Genomic DNA, 20,830 nt, shown 5'->3' on the forward strand with positions numbered 1-20,830 from the left:
TAAAACCTACGTCTCGTGATTGCTCTGCGACAGTAGATGGACGAGCAGCCTACACCACGTATGCACGAGTGAATGCTAAAGATTGATTCATCCAAGAACATGTTGCGACTTGTCTGACAAGGTTGCATACATTCTCAGTTATCCTTATGATTGTTAATCATGTTTTGCATTAGAACTCACCATAAAATGCCCCAATGCGAACGTAAATGTCAGCCGTTACATTACCCGGTCTGTCTCTTTAAACATGCACAGTTGATTTCTTTCGCGGATATTATTGCTTTTTTGTGCACTTTTTAAATAAAGTTTTGTTAACTGGCTGTACTGTAACTTTGCATCTTGGTTGGTTGATGATCGTGTCCACCCTCTGGTAACATGTTTGTTTGCTTTGCCCCCTCTGCTAATGTATATACATATGTCATCTTACAAAGCAGGGATGGCTTCATGGGACAAGTGAAGGAAACTAAAAAACCGGATGTTTACATAAATTATTAAAGCTGCTTTATGTATGTATTTGTAATTGTCAGGGTTAACGTTGACCCGGCTTGAGTGATGCACAGTGGGAGAGCTCGCTCCGTTGCAGGGGTGTGCTGTTGGCGGGGCTTCCACTTTGGGAACGCCGGAGTATGAGGCAGCTCTGAATAAGGCTTTTGAAGAGGAAGCCGGGTTTTCCCCGCTGAGCATTTGCATACCAATACCTGCTGCGCTATGCCCGCGTTCTGTGTGAAAGCCCCTGTCAAGTTTACAGAAACGGCCGTCTAGAAAAGGACACGGTGAATACAAAACTTTCCACTGTTGGAACACAAGAGCTGGACGATTTAAATAGGGGAAAACAAATCGCCTACGCCAGAAAAGGAATGTGTAATACTTGCAAGGACTTGCGCTCCAGTGTGTCTTGCACCCCGTGGCATGCTCGCAGTTAGGATACTTCATTTGTGGAATCAATCATGGTTTTCACAATGTTAGCATGTCACACACTGCAGTACCTTGCAGGTGATTGCTCTTGGCATATCTAACCCTGGCATAGATACCACACGTTGTTTTGTTTGGGCATGTCAGTACATTCCAGATGGGTAAGTAGCCCTTCGATGTTGCAGTTTTTTGGCCCGGGTCCTGCTGAACAGCCTAATAGCGAGCACTTTGATAATGCTTATGAGCTGATCCATTCTCAGTTTGTAAGGTAACAATAAAACCAGACATAGGAGTTCACCTCAGCCATCACCCCTGCTTATCTTGCAGACAAGCTCACCATCTCTGGTGGTTTTCAACACACCTGTAGCCAGGACACCATCAGACTAAGAAGTGTGAAAAAGAAAATAACAAGACAAGTAGGCCTTTTTCATCTGTACGCCCAGGATCTGGAACAACATCCCCGTATCCCCCAATGCTGCTCCAATTAAGCAAAGAGCTGAAGACTCACCTCTTTAAAAAAAAAAAAAAAAAAAAAAAAAAAAAACACTACATTAATTAACCGTCCACAACTCCGCTTCCTTTCCTTTTATTTGCAAATTAACGCTTGCATTTGACGATGTACAGCACTTCGCTATTTTTGGGCTGGGTTCACGCTATAGAAATACCATATACATACTTAGGAGTTCAATACCTAGGTTATTATGTATACATTATCACATGCAACTAAAACAGGTCATACATACTGTCACTGTTTCAATCCTAATTGAGCTATGGCAATTCATTCTCATGAACCTCTCTGAATGTCTTTATCGCATAAAATGACAGAATGCTGCAACATGTGTTGTTACTGTCTTGTCTAAATGTCAACCCCCACCTTAAAATTACTGCATTGCCTACCTATTCTCCTGGCAGAGTCCTATTTAAAGACCGGGTGATTGTTTATAAAACAATGTATCATATGATTCCTGACTTTATGGCCTAAAAATTCATCTAATATAGCCCAGGGAAATCCCTTCTGCCATCCATCCTTAGATCTAGGTTTGACAATGCAGCTGTCTTAACAGATCTATTGTTTCTATTGTACTTACAATGGCTTTGTGTCCACCCCTTTATACCGTTGATTTTTTTAAAGAATGTATTTATTTATTTGTTACCAGCCTTTTTTTTAGTACTTTTTAGAAATGAGATATCTAGTTGGCAGAGGTATGGATTCAGTCCAAGTTGGGACCACACTCTAGTCAGAGTAAGTGCAAACACACTAAATGTTTATCTGTGCTCACCCTCTGGTAGCTTGACACAGAGCAGTCTGGCTAAACTAAAGAAGCAATGTGTAAAACAAGACCAACAAAGACCTAGAAGTCAGTAGCTCCAACTGGGGCTATCTGGCCGTGCTTGACCTGGACAAATCCATAAGTTCAGTCTGACTGCAATGGAGTGCGGGCTAGATGCATGAATCATGCTGATCCCCCTTACAGTACCTTGGATGCGTCGGAAGTCGAAGATGATGCGTGGCGCAGAGGAGGTGAGAAGCGTATGTAGGTGATATGTCGGTTCCTTAAGGCGGTGCAAGGGCATTGAAACTTTGCCGCTCCAGGACTATGTGTTGCACAGAGGAGGCGATGCGTCTTTTGCGGGTGCGAGGCCTCAGTTCCTGAAAGCGACACGATGTTTAGGATACGGCGAGGTCACATAGCAATACATCGATTCTGCCACATCGAAGTTGAACCGCTGGGATGAAGGAGATGTGTTGGTCGAAAGCCACGTTGTGTTGGAGTCAGAGCGGTGTGTCACAGACTTCGGTGAGGCGGTGTTCGAGACTCGTGCAGTGGCGGTTCTTCAGAGGCACTGCGGCAAAGTCCGGCTGTGTAGAAAGTCAAGGTTGTTGAATGGTGTCCACCGCTATGGTGCAGGCAGCAGCGTTGCGTCGGTTTCGCATGTATGTGCCGGTTCCAAACTGACACTTTTGAGTCGAGGCGTCCGTTTCTTGGTTTCAGCACCAACTTCACCTCCAAGGGCCCAGGACTTGATTTGGCACCACTTGGCAGGGCAGGACTCGCAGCAGTGGAGCCCAGGTACTGGTAGCAAGATGCAGGTGTAGTCTTTGATGTCTCTGAGACTTCAGCATCAGAAGGCAAGCTTAGTCAAGCACTTGGAGAACCGTAGAAAGCAGGATGCAGAGAGTAAAGTCTAGTCCTGTCATTACCAGGCAAGAGGCAGCAGCCCAACACAGCAAAGCAAGCTGCAAAGTGGCAGTCCCTCCTGGCTGCACAACAACTCTTTTTCATGGCAGAATGTCCTCAGTCCTGAAGTGTTCGGAGTACATGGTGTCAGAAGTCCAGTACTCCTACCCATTTTAGCCTTTTGAAGTGCAGAGGTTTTAAAGAAAGGTCTTTGTAGTGCACACGACCCTGCCCTTTCTGACCCTGGCTCCAGATGCACTGCAGGTGTTTATGCAGCTTTTTGTGTGGGAACAGGCACAGCCCTATTCAAGTGCAAGTGTCAACTCCTCCCACCACTGTAGCTCATGAAGACCCATGAGCCCGGCCGTGGGCCTTTAGGATGTGCCAGGCACACCTCAGTTTCCTTTGTGTGAGACGGTCTTGAGGGAATTCACAAAGTCCAGCTGTTATCCAACACAGACGTGTATTCTAGGGACAGGCAGAAGCACCAAATGGTTAAAGTAAGAAAATGCAAGCTTTCTGAAAATGGCCTTTTCAGACCTGCAATTTAAAAACCAACTTCACTTAAAGATGTTTTGTTAGGCTGTGAGTTCAGAGACACCTAACCCCCAATTTTCTATCTGCTCCCAATTGGAAGTTACACTTGTAAAGTGTTAAAAGGCAGCTCCAATGCAAACCTATGGGAGAGATAGGCCTTACTGTAGTGAAAAAACAAATTTAAACGCTTTTTACTTCCTGGATATGTAAACCTTAAAAGTACATGTCCTACCTTTTTAAATATTGATACACCCTATGATGAAGAATGTCACCTTTGGGTGAGTAAAGGTTATGGTCCTAAAATAGGTCTCCTCCCATGAACAGGGCATACTCTGTGCCCAGTACCTTCACTACATCACATCCAGGGATTTTTCTATCTCTCCCCTCCCCCTTTTTCCCCCACCATTTTGAGACATACCTTTAGTGAGTATATGCTACCGTTTAAATACACTGCACCCTGCCCATGGGGCTACCTTGAGCGTACCTTAGGGGTGCTTTATATGCAAAAAAGGAAGGTTTGAGCCTGGCAAGTAGGTATACTTGCAAGGCCGACATGGCAGTTTATAACTGCACAAACAGGCTCTGTAATGGGGAGCTTGAGACAGGTTTGAAGGGCTACTCATGTGGGTGGTACACGTAGTGCTGCAGGCCCACTACTAGCATTTGAGTTACAGGCCTTAGGCACATGTAGTGCACTGTACTAGGAACTTATCAGGAAATCAAATATGCTAATCATGGAGTAACCAAATGCCATTACATTTTAGACACAGAGCACATGCCCGTTAGCACTGGTGAGCAGTGGTAAAGTGCCCAGAGTCCTCAAGCCGCCAGCAAAAACGAAATTTAGCCCACAATCAAAGACCGTAGAAACGACACCAAAAGATGCCATGTCTAACAGCCATTAGCTTGAGACTTTGTCTATCATCTATTGTTTTTGCCCAAATGAGTATTTTTCTCTCACCTAATGCTAATGTACGTTTAAATGTGTCCTTCCCCTCCAAAGTAGCTCATGCATTTTGATACATGAGTGACTATTTAACACCCCCCCTGCCTCTCTCTGTCATCTCTGCATTGCTAACGTTCACAAGGGAACACTTGTGCGTGCCTCTCTTTTCACTCGTATGAAGCCCAAGCCTATTGGCTTTGCCATTGTTTCTCTTGTCTGTTTCTAAAATGTGCCCTGTAACTTTGGGTGATGGGCTTTTTTCTCTATCGCTGCAGAAAGGTGCTGGAGCATTTTGCCTGTGCAGTGAAACCACTCTTCTTTGGTTTGCTGTAAAGGTGTGCTTTATAAATAAGAGCACAACATGATTACAGAGATATTTTAAAAGGCCTTTCAGAGACCACGCTTTAACGTAGCTAGATGTTCAGAATGTGATGCATTTGTCCTTGTTGCAGTACTCGGTGCTTACGAATTGACCAGTATTAGGTAGGCATGTGTGAGAGATGTCTGCTTTTTAAAAATATATTTTGTATTCTGCAATGCACAAAGTATTTTCCTTTCTCATCTTTGCGTCTTCAACTGACCTCCTTTAAAATGGACATAGCCAAGTTCCTTATGTCAACTATAGCTTTCTCCCTTCAAGTTTCGCCCTGCAGTCCTCCCAGGAGGTACATTAGAGAAGGGAACAAGTGAGAGCTTGTTCAGGAGGGCCGGAATAGCATAGCAGCCAGGTATGGTTCTTGGAAAGGTGTATTCAGACGAAACCTAGCACGTGTCAACCAGTATGGCCTGTTTAAAAAGAGGGATAGAAACACGGTGATGCACCTGAAATCTTATTTATAGGCCTTGGATGTTGCCCAGACATCCAAACAGGCGCCTAAGACAAGCTCCGAGTTTACCACATACATGCACAGGAAAGGTGACTTTTTATGTAGTGCACACACCAAACAGAGCTGCCAGTGGCGCTTTTTTGCACCTCATCATAAATAACACTTACACTTTTTGGCTTCTGAAAGCTCGACAGACTAATTCAACCTGCTGAACTCCAAGTTGCATATAGATTTTCCTGAGCTGTCCTGCCGGCCCTGGTCAACATCAATGTTTCGCCAAGTTAAAACATTCCTGGAGACTCGTGATACACATTTTAGTCAATAACTACCTAGGTCGAAGTGACTGCCTGTGAATTGTATTTCCGGTAGTGACAGTTCCTAATTCATCACGTGTGTGTGGTCGCTGCCTTTTGTAGATCTGCTTATTTCAGATAAAGTAACCTCAGAAATCCTTACCTCAGATCAAGTCCAAAAACAGAGAAAAGTTGATTTCCCAAACTATTTCCCCCTGGATTGAGGATCTGGGGCCACGGGGCATTTGACAGGAGCGTTTTGCCCATCCCGTTCCTAATGTTCACTCTGAATTGTTGCCCTTGCTGTGACAATTTGCACAGCTACTACCTGATTTGCACCAGTAAGCCCTTGCACACATCTCAAGTCCTTGTTCCCTCCCTCTGGATGCGCGTGCCTTCTGCCAGGGCTGCTTCTGCTTTGAGTAACGTGACCTGGATCTGCTGTGAGTGACTCGAATTCTCGGCAGCAGCGTGGGAACGGCCTCGTTGGGTACAACTGCTATTGCCGAGGCTCCTGGTTAATTAGCAAACCAGCGCGCGCTCGGGGTCGGGGGCTTCTTTCTTTACTGAAAGAGATCAAAGTGCCACTGAATCAAAACAATAATCAAATATTTCTAGGCGTATTCATCATAAGTGAACATAATATTAACCAGTGACCATTTTTAATTTCCCCAAGATACATATTTAAACTTATCTTACATGGTTTATGTTGAAATCGTGCTTTTCCCAGTTTTGTAACCTCTGATACTCTCATTTGAAGTTTTGATATGTATTTGTTCTTACTAGGCAAGACTTTAACATTTTGCACTATATTGACAATCATGGATGGCTCCTCATTTGGAGTTGGAATGTATGTTGGCTAAAATCTGAGCGGTGAACTGGAGTAATGTGCATTTAGTTCAGAAACCCAGCTTACAGTTGTGGAGTACATTGTCACCCCTTTGTCCATTATATATTAGGAGTAAATTATTCTCCACCTAATCACTGGATTCACCTGTTCAGTCTTCTTATCTTTGGGCATTTTATGATATCGTCTTCTATTTTGACTGCTATCGTACTTTATTATACCTGTTTTGCTCAGTTAATACTAATCATTAATCTTATTTGCCTGTGAATTATTACCCTACCTTTGTTACTTATAAACAATTACCCGCTAGAGTACTACTAACAGCCTATTACCATCTTTATTACTGTTTTCCACCGTTAATTTTGATGCCTCAATTAGTTTTATTTCAAATTCTGGGGTAAACGCAGGAAAACATGCTTAGCTGGTGGTGTTAGAAGCTGAGATGTAATTGCTGGGATGGTGAACCAGCATCTCTGAAAGCATGCATAAACCTAAAGGAGTCCGGAACCTGGCACTGTTAATTGACTTGAGGAACCTGAACTACAGTCACTCTTCTCACCACTAACAACTTCTTGCAGATGCTAAATACTGTTGCAATTATATACTTCACTGCATTCTGCACAAGGCATCCCCCTCTCATCTGAACTGGGTTCGAAGAGGGAGGCAAAGTGGACATGCTGCGTTTTGAAGAAGTGGTGAGGTACCCCCAGAGAGAGGAAATCAGACTTGGGGACCTGTTTGAGGTGGATATAAAGAGGGGAGAATACTGTATCTTCTAGTGTGATGCTCCTGACCAGTATCAGTGGTCAACTGGACATTAAGGGACCACTGCAAAAATTCAAGAACAATAAACACCTACAAAAGGTCTGACCCGAGATGACTTTGTGGTGTTGTCAGCTCCTTTTTGCCTATATAAAAGAGCAAAAGCAACAAGCGTGCCGTTTTTTTTCTGCCAACCCGAAAGTGAGGATTGTCAAGTATCAGTCCCACAGACAATTTTCGTACATTGTGTTAGAGTTGTGGTCCACCATTTCTTTGCTTATTTAGGTGTAGGCATTCCGGAACACTTCACTTAAATTGGTTTTTTAGGTTGAGCTAGAGTTGCGCATGCGTAGCATGCGGTCTAGCTCAGTACCTATTGTATTCAGTTTCTTGGGAATCTGATACAGCGTTCGGCCACGCGCCTCTGCTGTCTCAGATTTGTCCTCGTGATCGCGCTTTTCCTGCTGGCTGTTTGCTGTGTGTGCGCTGTTTCGCTTCCGGGTGTGTGTATCTCAAAGACGTGTAGTGCTGGGTGCAGACAGACACTCGCGTACACACACCCTCCCCCCCTCCACACGGTCATCGGGCTCTTTATATATATATATATATATATATATATATATATACACACACACACCCTCACCAGGTTCTTGTCGCGTGTCCCTCGGCAGCCAGCGGGTCATTCTTGTTAACAGGCGGGGGCCGCAGGGCTCTCCACGAGCACGGGAGCCCCGCTAGCTACGACGGAAATCTTCCGGCAGGCACAGCAGCACGGCTCCTGTCTGCTTCCTGTATTTGTCCGGCCCCGCCCCCGTCCCAACAAAGGTTGCCTGGCTTCCTGTTGAAGCCGGGCTGCGGCGGTGAGTTTGCTTGTTTTTCCAAGTCACCATTCATAAGATTTCAGACTTTCCGTCAAGGTAGCTCTCGGGAAAAGGCTCTCCCTGGGACAGGAAGGAAGGAAAGTGCAGTGTGCATGAAGGAGCAGCGGCCCCGGCGGTGTCCTTGCAGCCCGGTCCGAGAGGAGGCGGCGGGGGAGGAGGAGGTCGGGCACGACTGCCTCCTGCTCGCACAGCACTAGCACGGGGACATTTTTACCCGAGCTGACACCCACCCATCATCCCTCGGGGCAGGGTCTGGATGATACCGAGGATTCGGTCAGCTTACAGGAAGTGCTGAAGACCCCGGGCTATCCAAGCTAAGACTTCACAGCCAAAAAGTAATAGCTGGTCAGGAGAGTACCTGCCCCGGGCTCAGTAGTAAACTCCTCGCCCAGCCTCAGACGGAGCTGTTGTCACGTCAGATCTGCTCGCACTAGACTCAGAGGGATAGCGCCGCTCAGCCCAGCACATCTCACAGCACGACCGGCTAGGCATCAGAGTCCTCTGCTTCCAACCTCCCACGAGTGCCTGCCCCAGCCCTTGGTCAATCTAGACTCTGCCTCAGAGGGATACCCGGCCTCGCCATATCTCACAGCACCACAGGCTGAGAGGGAGTCCCAGCCCTGCACATCTCTCTGTGAGCCTTGAGGCTCAGCCTTGTAAGAGACCCCAACCTACACCTCGCACGAATCACAACCCCCAGTTCAGCCTTAGAGGAAGCCACTGCCCCAGACCTGCCCACCTCACAGCAAGCATTCCCTGCCCTGCAGCTTTCACTCAACACACCTTATAGTACCCATCCTGCACCCTGCACGCATCACAGTATCCCTGCCCCAGCCAGCACTCGTCATAGTTCCCTCGCCAGTGTCACGGTTCATACTTTCCCCGCTTCATCTTCGGAGGTAGCCGCTGCCTTGGACCCGCACTCTCCCCTCAGTGTCCCGGCTCAGCCTCAGTCCCGCATGCCTCACCACAGCCCCTCTGCTGAGAATGCTTTCTGGATCACCCTGTCCCTGGCAGGCTTGACTCTCTGTGGGAAGCTCTCCTCCTGCCATGGACTTGATTTCGACTACTCGTTCAATGTCGCCGACGAGGAGAAGGCAGAAACTACAAAGACCCCTGCAAAGCCGGTAAGTAACTGCGCACTCACGCACAGATCCTGTCCGCGTGGCTGTACCGAACACCGACTCACCTGCCCCACGCACGTGCACATCTAAAAGTAGTTTAAGTTTCTGTGAATGTGCTGAAGTCCATCTCCGTATGCCTGGTAGTGTTTAATAATAAGGGAAAACACTTTTCGATTTTTTAAGATATTTATTTACATCAACAGTAAAGTGCAAAACATATTTCTCTCAAATTCTTGTATCATCTTATATATCTTCTATCTAACCCTCTCTAATCTCTAGCTGTCTTTGATTCTATCTACAATCTCTCTGTTTCTACCTCTTCCATCTTGGTCCACCTCTGTCTTTGCCTGTCTTTCTCTCTCCGAGTGTCTCTCGCTTCATCCCTACCGCCACACACACTATCTTATTTTCCAAGTATCCTGCCTGTCTCCTTACCCCTGGCCCTATGGCTTGTTTTATGATTCTTTATCGGTCTCCCCCTATCCTTGTCTCTGTCTCATCTCCCACCTCCCCTGGCTCGGCTTAGCTTTATTTCTCTTTCTCGTAGTCTTTCTGTGTATCTTCCAAGTATCTCTGTTTTGCTTTCCGCACCCCTCTGTCTTTTACCGAGTCTTTCTCGTACATTAAGCATTTTAATCACTTAGAAGACCACATTGTGTCAATACACTCAGGTGTTCTCTATAATAAAGTGCGGACAGTGGGGTGGGGAGAAGGCAAGCGTATGCAAAGCAGCTTAAATACTTACAACATGCAGCGTGGCTTCTGATGCGCAACGGTAGAATGCACGTCCAAAACAACCAACCGCGATGATGCGTCGACGCGAGGCTTCATGCACGTATGTTCAAAGGCAAATGTTCAATTTAATCTTTTTATATAGTTCTTTCCATAGGGTTAAGCCTTAGGTGGGCATAGAGGATTTTCCGTCAATGTCAATATGATGTGAACGCTCCATGTAAATGTTAGTTAGTGATACACATTCCGGGCAGTCTCCCAAATGCACTGAGTGCTTGCTCCAGGGTTCCTGTAGAGCCGCACAGCAGCCCTCACGGCGAGGAGGCTGACACGCCCGATCAGGGTCGCCCCTCTACATTCATATTATGTTCTCGGGTGGTGCAGATCTATGATTTCTCATCTACGCCTCAGCAAACGGTCCCCTTCGCTTCCTCAATAAAATATCTACATCGCGGCAAAACTGCAGGCGAGCGGTGACGTAAGATAAGGCGTGTCAAGACTCATCAGATGCGCCCATTTCCCTGGATAACCTTTATCCCTAGAGCATAAAGGGGAGGCCTGATTCCTAGATTTTGCTGTTACTCTTGCAGTACTCCTGGCTTACTCCTGCGGTCATGGAGTAAGCCAGGAGCACTCCCAGCTTACTCCTGGAATTCAGGAATAGGGCAGCAGTAATTAGATCACACTTATGGCAGTATGTTTGTAAATCAGGCCAGTGATCTCCAAGGACCACTCTTACTTCTTTACTTAGTGCTCGTGCAGGCCTGTAGGCCTTTCAGATGCAACCTCCCCACACCCCGTCTGGTGAGAGGCTGCTCCATTCATTACTACCCTGGCTGCCAATGGAGCAATGGAGTGTTATAACATTGTCTTGTGGCTTTCACCCCTCCTGTCTTATGCACTTAGTTAGACATGCCAACATTTCTCTCGTCTGCAGTGTATCCTTTTCATTATTGAGCGCCTTATATGACACCCCGCTTGAACCATGCACCGCACGCCCCTCTCTGGACTGCCTGTGATCTTTGTCCTTCGACATACGTGACCTCCGGAACTGTATCCAGTAATACGCCTAATGAGGCCAGTAGGGGCGCACAGGAGTAGCACAGCATCCTTTCCTTCAGGTGACCATCTCACCAAATTAAACATAGTAACTACAAGAGTAAGGCACACAATGCAAGTTATTTTTTATTAGGCCCATACAGGGTAGGCATCTTTTATCAGCCATTTCTCTAGTTTTGCTCATTTTCTCTCCATACCTCAGTGCACACATTGTCAGTCCTTGTGAGTCGCAGTGGGTGCGAGGGGTTGTTCTCCCCTTCTTGTTTTTTTATTTCTTTTCAGTGTGATTCCACTGACAACAGTTGTGCACTAGTCCTACCAGACCACAATTGCCGTTTTATTTTTTTCTTTCTTTTCAGTGTGATTCCACTGACAACAGTTGTGCACTAGTCCTACCAGACCACAATTGCCGTTTTATTTTTTATTTCTTTTCAGTGTGATTCAACTGACAGCACATCTACCATTCTGCGCTTCCTGGCAATGGGTCAATGTGCTAGCTATACAGTACTTGTGTGTTCATACCCACACTCCACCCCTCCCACACACACACCCCACACACACAACCCCACACACACAACCAGACCCCCCCACACACCCGACACACACAACCCCCCCACACACACAACCCCCCCACACACACAACCCCCCCACACACACAACCCCCCCACACACACAGCCCCCCCACACACACAACCCCCCACACAACACCCCACACACAACTCCACCCCAACCCAACACACACACAACCCCCACTCACAACCCCCCACACACACACAACCCCCCACACACACACAACCCCCCACACACACACACACCCCCACACACAACTCCCCACACACAATAAAATACACTGAACATAATCTTCACAAAAGTTATTTACAAAAGTTAAAGCTACTGCCATTATAAATTACAATAACTTTTATTTAAGTATTCATTATTTTCAAAAATTAAAAGCCTTTGTTATTTGTAATATCAATACATCTAAGTCACGTAAATACAACACATATTGCATTACAAATACTATATGTGTCACATTTGTGAAAGTTAAAACTATTGGCATTGTAAATGACTATGCTATTAATTTTGCTATTTTCAAAACCAACACATAAATAAAATATTTGTCATTTACAATACCATTAGCTCAAACTTTCCTAATGCGAGACCTATTGCATTGCAAATGTTTGTTTATATATATCTATGTATCTATCTCTATCTATCTCTTTCCATGAGGACAGCTCCTCTTACATGTGTCCTTACTCTCTCGGTTTCTTTTACAGTTAGTGGGCACTGTTTAGTTAATGTGTTGCTGAACAGGCAGGACATGCTGTACATGAAGCTGCAGAGGAGGTCATTTAAAAAAAAATTGCTTTACTGTTAAAATTTACAAACAGAAGCTTTTTTAAAAACTATTTATTTACTTAATTAGTAGGTGTAAAGTCATCAGCCGCCTTTAAAAAAATATTTATTTTCCTTTATTGGCATTCGCGTCTCACCACGCTTTAGCTTTACAGGTTTGAAGCTAAAACGCGGCATGCTGCAATTGCTACAAATGGAAATAAATGGAAAAGAAAAGCGGCGTCCGCCCGCTTTTTTATTCTATTTATTTACTTTTGTAGCATTCACGGCATGCCTTTCTTTATCTTTAAACATCTAAAGCTAAAGGTCGGGGTGACACAGTTTCTACTAGAAAAGTAAATAAATAGAAAAAAAGCAGCACCCGCCCGCTGTAAAAAAAAAAAAAAAGTACTTTTCTAGCAACTGTCTGTCAAAAAGGCGCTCGAACGCTTGTTTTACCATGGCGGCCGCACTGCTGTTATGTGTTTGTCAATACAGTGCCGGACTCGCTTTATGTTTTAACCTCATCGATGCTGGTGACGGAACCACTCCGTCACCAGCCACGGACGCGCTGTGCTGGTGACGGAGTGGTTCCGTCAGGCCCGGCCGCGCTGATTTCGCGCCTGCACGGCGCGTTCTATTGACCGGGCGGGGCCGTGACGGAACCACTCTCACAAGCACAGCGCGCCGCCATGCTCGTGACGGAACCACTCCGTCACGAGCATGGCGGCGCTGCGCGGCTCCCCCTCCCCCCTAGCGCTGTGGCGGAATTACCGCCGCATCCAAGGGGTTAATATGGTGGCTGATAACCAGTGGTAAGCAGCTAATGGCCCTGGACTTCATGTTTTTCACACTTTCTGTTACTCTCGGAAGTCCTACACTGTCTGCCACAGACCCCTCTCTCTTCACTTTGTGACGGTTTCCACGCTTCTCACACTGTCTGTCCGTCATGTACCCCGTGCTCCTCACACTGCCTGGAGCTCATGATTGTCACACTTTCTGTCAAACACCCTGAAGTCCTCACACTGTCTTTCACAGACTCCCCATGTCACACTGTCTTCTGACAGGCATTAAGGCAGCCTCTGTCGGTGAACCTTAATGGGAGGGGCAGACAACCATGACCACGCCATTCTGAATTCCTCCCAGTTTGGATTTCGTGCTCCGCATAGCACCGAGCAGGCTCTTATTACCGCAACGGAGGAGCTCAGACAGATCTTAGACAGTGGGGGCAATGCAGCTCTGATCCTCCTGGACCTTTCAGTGGCCTTTGATACTGTTAATCATGGGCTGCTGCGGGACCGGTTGAGTTCCATCGTGATCAGGGGTAAGGCGCTGTCCCTACTAGGCTCCTTTCTGTCTGAGCGGTCTCAGGAAGTGGCTTTGGGGAACATTGTGACATCCCCCTTAACGCTGCACTGCGAGGTTCCCCAGTGCTCTTTGCTGAGCTCCACGCTTTTTAACCTCTACGTCACCCCTCTAGCCAGTCTAGTAAGAAGTTGTGGTTTTGCTCTTTGGTCGTACGCCGACGATACCCAGATCGTCGCCTCGGTCAGCAGCTCTGCTAGCCAGACAGCACCCAGGTTTCCCAACTGTATGAGCCATATAGCAAATTGGATGACCGACTATTGTCTGAAATTGAACTCTTCAAAGACTGAAGTCTTGTTGCTGGGGAACAATCCATCATTTTGGTCAGAGAGCTGGTGGCTGGCCCAATTTGGCTCCTTACCCAATCCAGTGCTCAAAGCCAAAAACTTAGGAGTCATCTCTATCACAAAGCTGTCCTTTGAGGCACAAATCAACTCTGCCACTATTGCATGTTTCTTTATCATAAATATGTTGAGGAAAATCTTTCCAGCAATACCTATGGACCTAAGGAAGACCGTGTTATCAGTGCTGATATCCCCAAGACTGGACTACTGCAACACCCTCTTTTCCAGTGCTTGAAGGTGTAGCATTAACAAACTTCTAATGGTTCCTAGAGTCATCGGGGTTAGATGAGGCGGCAAGAGTTCCACAACTACAACTGCTAGCCTTTGGAACTATCTGCCTACCATGTTGAAGAAAGAACCCAGCCTCTCTAAATGTACAAAGGGCCTTAAAATGTGGTAGTTTACAGCTTAATTATACTTTTCTGTCCACACTGTTCGGTATTTATCAAAGGCAGCACCTAGACGCCCCAGGATATTTGTCGCGCTCTATAAATTTCTCATCATATGCTTAACGCTGTGAATCGCTGATACTTCAAAGCTTTGCTGCACATGGATTGGAGTTACCCTCGTAATTAGTGGCCTCAATGTCTTTCTTGCTGCCCTCCGGAACGTTGACGTGGCTGCAGTATAAATGGAGGCAGAACAAGTGTCAGAGGTCACAAAGGAGAAAGCCATTAGACAGTGATACAGCTGTTTCTCTGGTCCCAATGGTAATTCCTCATTGTCAGTCCTCTTAACCAGTGCTGCCAGCTGCTTCTCTGGTTCCTGTGGTAATTCCTCATTCTCAGTCGTCTATGTAGTGCTGCTAGCTGCTTCTTTGGTCCCATAGGTAATTCTTTATTCTAAGTCCTCTAGACAGTGTTGCAAGCTGCTTCTCTGGTCTCATCTGTAATTCCTCATTCTAAATACTCTAGGCAGTGGTGCCGCTGCATCTTTGGTCCTGTCAGTAATTCCTCATTCTAAGTCCTCTTGACAGTGCTGCAGCTTGTCCTCTGGTCCCAATGGTAATTCCTCATTCTAAGTCCGCTAGGCAGTGCTTCAGCTGTGTCTCAGTTCATGCATCCACTACACTCCAAACCAAAACACATAGTTAAAAGACATTGCCATTTACAATGCCAATAGCTCTAACTCTGACAAATACGAGACCTATTGCATTTCAAATGTTGCTTGTGATTTGGTGTAAACCAGTTAGGTAGTTTTTGAGCAATTAATGCTCAAAAACGTTGTATATTTACTGCTGCGGTTGATCCATGGGGCCAACTGATCTCATGGAGAGTTCTAGTTCACTGCCACCATATCAACAACGATGTGGCAGCAGCCATCTTAAGACTGACTGAGTCCAGAGTCCCAAAGTGAAAGTAAAAACAAGAAATAAAGAGCAGGGTAGGGATACCCTGACCAACTGTGTGTCTGGTGGTGGAGACAAAAACATTTCTTTTAAGGTCGAGCATAGCAGCGCACATGCGCTGCTCTGCGAGGCATCATGTATCTCATCTGTGGCTATTAATTACACCCTTTGCTACCCATTGGTTATTTATTTATTTGAAAAGTTTTATATCGCGCTCGCTAGACTCTGAGGTATCGGAGCGCTTTACATGCGGTAAGACATTGTTTAAGAACATTGTTACATAGTTACATCAGTTTCTTGTCAAAAGTCCCTTTCTTTCAATGGCTCTTTTTCGCATTTGTCTATCCTTTCGGCCGGTGGTTCTTGTCCTTGGCAACTGGATCTGCTACATGTATTATTGCTCCTCTTGTCTATTGCGTTTTGTTTTTGCACTTCTTTTTCTGTTTTCCTTTGGTGCGTGTAGCCTGCTTGTTTTGCTAGGCACGGGGAAAACCAACGCTTGGCGCTCTATGGAATGTTTTTGTTTTGCGATTTTCGTTTTTCTTTATTATTCGCTTCGCTGCGGCTGCAATTCCCCTGCGGTGCTGGAGAATTCATTGCGTGCGCAGTTCGTACGACCCCCGGCCGTCCTCTGCCCACCCTGACGTCCGACGCACGGAAGGAGTTAATACTTTGTTGCTGTATTGGTGCACCGAATCTAAACGTGCACGCTGAAGGCATTCACACTTTATTTGAAACCGTGCTTACCTCACAGGATCAGTTACGTCTTGTTTTCTATTTTTTTGGTTAGCAACGGTGGTTATGGGCATCTAAAAGGTAGTTTGTGTTTTCATTTCAACTGATTCTTTGAAATTGAAAATAATGTGTATGAAGGCATACTGTTTGAACAATGTGCTTGCAAATTACAAATACAGATAGCAACGAAAAGACACGCTGCCTTTCACATGCCCCTGATGGATATTAACTGTCTGTGTGTATCGCTTCTTTTATTTCATTCAGGGTTGTATCACGGTGGGAAGCTTCCTAGCCTGAGTTTATGGCCACTTCAGTAAATATTTACATTGCCAAACAAGGCCCATATGTTGTGTAGAAAAGCGATATCAATCTTTATAGCTATGCGTCTGCTTTCAGTTCTTAAGCAGAGCCTGTTCATCTCTCCTTCGTTACCCCTTGTCGCATCCTTTTTACTGCCAAGACAATAAGGTGCCAATGCATACCAAAAAGCTTGCATTGTGGCAGCCTGTTTCTTTTCATTGAATGCGACAATTACAATACAAGAACATCGCAACAAAGTCACAAGCGCCCTCTCCTTGATATGCTGCACAAGCATGTTACTAAAAAGCATCACAAATAAAAACGCGCAGTATTTCAATTGCACACAGCCATGCACAAACTCAAAGTTACAATAAAAAGATACAGATATTGTCTTTTTAACAGCACTTCACACAAATGCGGCATCCGGGATAAGCTTTTTTTAACCAGGTGCGTATTTTAAGAACTACTTCCCTGTTTAGAGGCGGGGGATGTTCCTAAAGCAAGGCAGGTATTTAATAACGTAACCACATGCAACCTCTATATCATACAAATGCATAAATAATCATTGGACCATCTTTTAGGAATTAGCACACAGTTAAGGTGCATTAAAGCAGTTTGCCCTTACCCTCACTATTGAATGTATGACATTGTTCTGCATTCTGTCCATCAATTGTTCTTTTTGCATTTTTCACCCCGAGTGGGATGGGTATGCCCAGATATGGGTCCCTTGCTCTCCATGCCACTGGAATCGAGCTATCCTGGCTGATGACTGCTGAAAGCATGAAACCGGTCCTAGAATGCTTGTTTCCAGTCCTGGGAAGACCTGGCCTGACAGTTCGGGCTGGGCTGTTCCCATTGGGCGCAGGGTCAAGACTGATTTGCATATGGCTGGATCCAAACTGGAATGGCATGGTGAGCAAAAAAACAATGACTTTAGGCCCAGATATCTGTACTGGGGTGAATGTATGACCTTGTTCTGCATTGCCCATCAATTGTTCTTTTTGCACTTACCCTCACTATTGGCACACAGCCTGCATGCGCAAGGGGTCTGCATACTGCCCAAGGCTTCCCAAACATGTAATGCAGATGCCAGCTGAGAGTGTTTAATCAATCGGCCACCTTTTCATGTCTCCCTATAGCATGTGTGATTTTTAGGATTTGTATTTTTTCACATTATGGCAGGTTGTCGGTGCTTGTGACATTTCTGAAAGCAGAACATCTCCAAGTACAGTGAACAATGATGTCTGTGACGTGTCTGACTGCAGTGCACTGGTTGGTGAGATTTTAGATTGAGGTGCGTTGGTTGTGAGTATGGCGAATGTGTCAAATGTTTCCTGAGGCAAGCATGTATTCCTGTATCAGATTGCATAATCCAGTGTGTAGTAATTGTATAACTCTTCAGTCCATAATCAACAACTTGTGAGAAAAATGAACGAAAGGGGTAGGACCTCACTTAACCAGCGTACTCGGAGGGCCCCACACAATCTTTCAATCAACTTTACATTTACCATCATAGTGCTTGTGTTTTGTTTCATTATACCAGGCCCTCCAGTGTAAGCCTGAGAGAGTCCACACATGAATGCTAAGACTACATTGATTACTTCAATTGTGGTGTTGCATATTTGCTTACCTATTGATTTCTTAGCCATTGGGAAAGTTGCTCTCTCTGTAGACTATTGTGCATTTGCTACTGAAGGTTTCAAAGCGTAGGGCCCAAAGTACATTACTATGCATGTTTTGCAGCCTGATGAATAAACAAATTACCACTAGACCTACATGCTGAGGTAACTTAATAAAGGTACTAGCCCCATATGATATCCCTTCGATTACTTTTTTTTAAATAAGAGGGAAAAATATATTTTGTTATTTTGACTACAAAGATCTGTTTAAACACGTCACAGATTCAAATCCCAGCAAGTCCGCTCAGCCTTTCATCTATGTGAGGGTGATATAAAGAGTACTATTGAGTGGTGTAGCAATAAACTTCTGTTCTGCCAGTAGCGCCATGAAATCCCTCCGGATTAATCTGCACTGTGCAGCTATGCTTATTTTGTGGTTGTTTTCTTAATTTTCATCACATAAAGCAGTAACATATTTGGTACATCAATGCATTAAACTTAACTGACCCATTCTGTTCCAGCCAGACTGGCATTTCATAGGTGACTCTACCCTTTCACTGACTGTGCTCATCTTTGCTAATCTTTTAGTAATAGTGACTTGTCACTTAATGGAAACATTTATTAGCCTTTCAGGAAAAATCTTTCACATGACTGATGTTTACCCATCTCGACTGGCCTTTCACATAAGACCCTGGCATGTGACTGATTATTCCTCTGTGCTCACACTGATAATGTTAACATTGATAGACTCTGCTCACTTTTCAGCGAAGATTTTGATAGGTGACTGCCGAAGTGAAGATGTTCCCAATCCATGTGACACACCTTCAGCCAGTTGAGTGGCGGTCAAACATATGTGCCTGATTGCAACCCACCTTTTCAAAAGCAGGTTATGGAGATGTGGTCCTGCATGCAATAAAATAAAAAATGTGTTATTAGCAAGGCAAGTCAGAAAAGTGCTGCTTTAGTAAGCATAAATGGTTACAAAAATATGCACATATGATTAGTCCTGTCAAACTACGAAAAATAACCATCATCAAACCTGAGCAAAATTGCAACATAAGTTGTTGTACCCTGCACATTGAGACACTGGTAGCCTTGTAGTATTATTTCAAGTCTTTATTGGTTCCAGTTCAGGGTAGTATCAATCTCAGTTCAGCCATGTACCAGCTCCTACATCTCCTACACCAGCCCCACCAAGAGCAGACTGCCTAGCTGCTCAGCCCATCTCCAACTGTCATCACTCATCCACACAGGCAACCAGGCATTCCATTAATCACAGTCACACCAACATTCCGTTACCATCTCTCACTCTGGCTGAGCAGCTAGAAGGACCTAGGCTGATTACATATAAATGTAATACTTAGGATATAACAGAAGTGTTTTAAGTGTTTTTCTACTCGGGAATAGGTACTGTTTGACACATCCAAAATCAGGTTACTGAAAAGCTCTGAAAATCACATTTCAAAATTGCTGCCATGCCATATTGGATTGTTTTTTGTTTTGTCTGGGAAAATGGATGTGTCCATGGAAAAAAAAATGAATTTATATGCAATATATTTTAGAATAGCAATAATACATGTAATAAGTTCTTTAAGAAAACATAAACAATGACACGAAGAATCAATTGCATCAAATAACCCAAACACCAGATAACCCCAAATGCTAGAACTTGGTTACCCAAAACAAAAATCAATCCTCTGCATTACTGCTGCTGATTTCAGTTCTTTAGTAACACAATTATCGCAGCCACTCACTTGGCACTCTCCACAAACAGCAGAACAGGGCATCCGATTCTTTTTGTAAGCACATCTTATGGTTGCACAGTGTATGAGATAGGAACAACTTCAGTTATGACGTTTCTGAGAAATGTGTCGAATGGAATGGCGAAATGCATTTCAGCCGATCATAGATTGTCTGGATATCTGATTTGTCTTGTTTCGCCAGTGTCCTTATGTTGTTCACTGGTTTCCAACGAAACACAAGCAGACTTTTGCATTGATAGGTTGTAAGCAGAGCACACTGGCATAGAAAGTAGCCATAATGCCCTTTGAATCTCTGTAGGTCCACTTCCATGTGTCAGCCCTCTGCTGCTTTTATTGGTACGCATGAAGACTTGTTCAATTACAAGGTCGGCACAAAGTCCTCTCTAGAATCTCTTTCTTACTTCTTAAAAAGTAAAGCCCTTTCTTAAACATTTTGTAAACTAAAGTTCATGTGAGTTCTGCAATTCAAACAGACAGTCGCACTGCAGAATGCCACAGCAGCTATTTGAGCACTTCTCTTTGCAATAGATGATGTACTTGCCTCTTGATTCTTAACTTCAATATCTTTCTTATCAATAAACCTCTTCCGACATGAAGTCTGGTTCTAAAAGTTACGATGACATCACTTCCACAGTTTTGACTGGAAGTGTTGAAGCCCTCCGCTTCTTTTTCAGCCAAATTTGCAATTTTCTGCCCATCAGCCAATCTCTCTTTAAAAATAGGACACTGCTGTCCAAGGGTAGCTGTATCCTGTGAGGAAAGGAAAAATAAGTTAATAATCAAAGGTATATTGACTATTTAAGTATACCAGTATATTTAAAAAGTCAAATTCAAATTCAAAGATCGCTTTATTCGGTATTTAACAAACACCATAAAAGCAACAATACAAAATACAGTCAAAAACGCAACATTAAAAACTTGATG

At 44.8% G+C, this 20,830-nt stretch overlaps 1 protein-coding gene across 2 annotated transcripts in view; it reads left to right on the top strand.

The window, feature by feature from the left end:
* Window positions 1–20,830, top strand: part of FAM107B (family with sequence similarity 107 member B) — a 259,298-nt gene that overhangs the window by 1,457 nt on the left and 237,011 nt on the right. The gene's annotated exons all lie outside the window — the stretch shown is intronic.

The sequence above is a fragment of the Lissotriton helveticus genome, chromosome 1_1, assembly GCF_964261635.1.
Source record: "Lissotriton helveticus chromosome 1_1, aLisHel1.1, whole genome shotgun sequence".
In the NCBI taxonomy this organism is placed as follows: domain Eukaryota; kingdom Metazoa; phylum Chordata; class Amphibia; order Caudata; family Salamandridae; genus Lissotriton; species Lissotriton helveticus.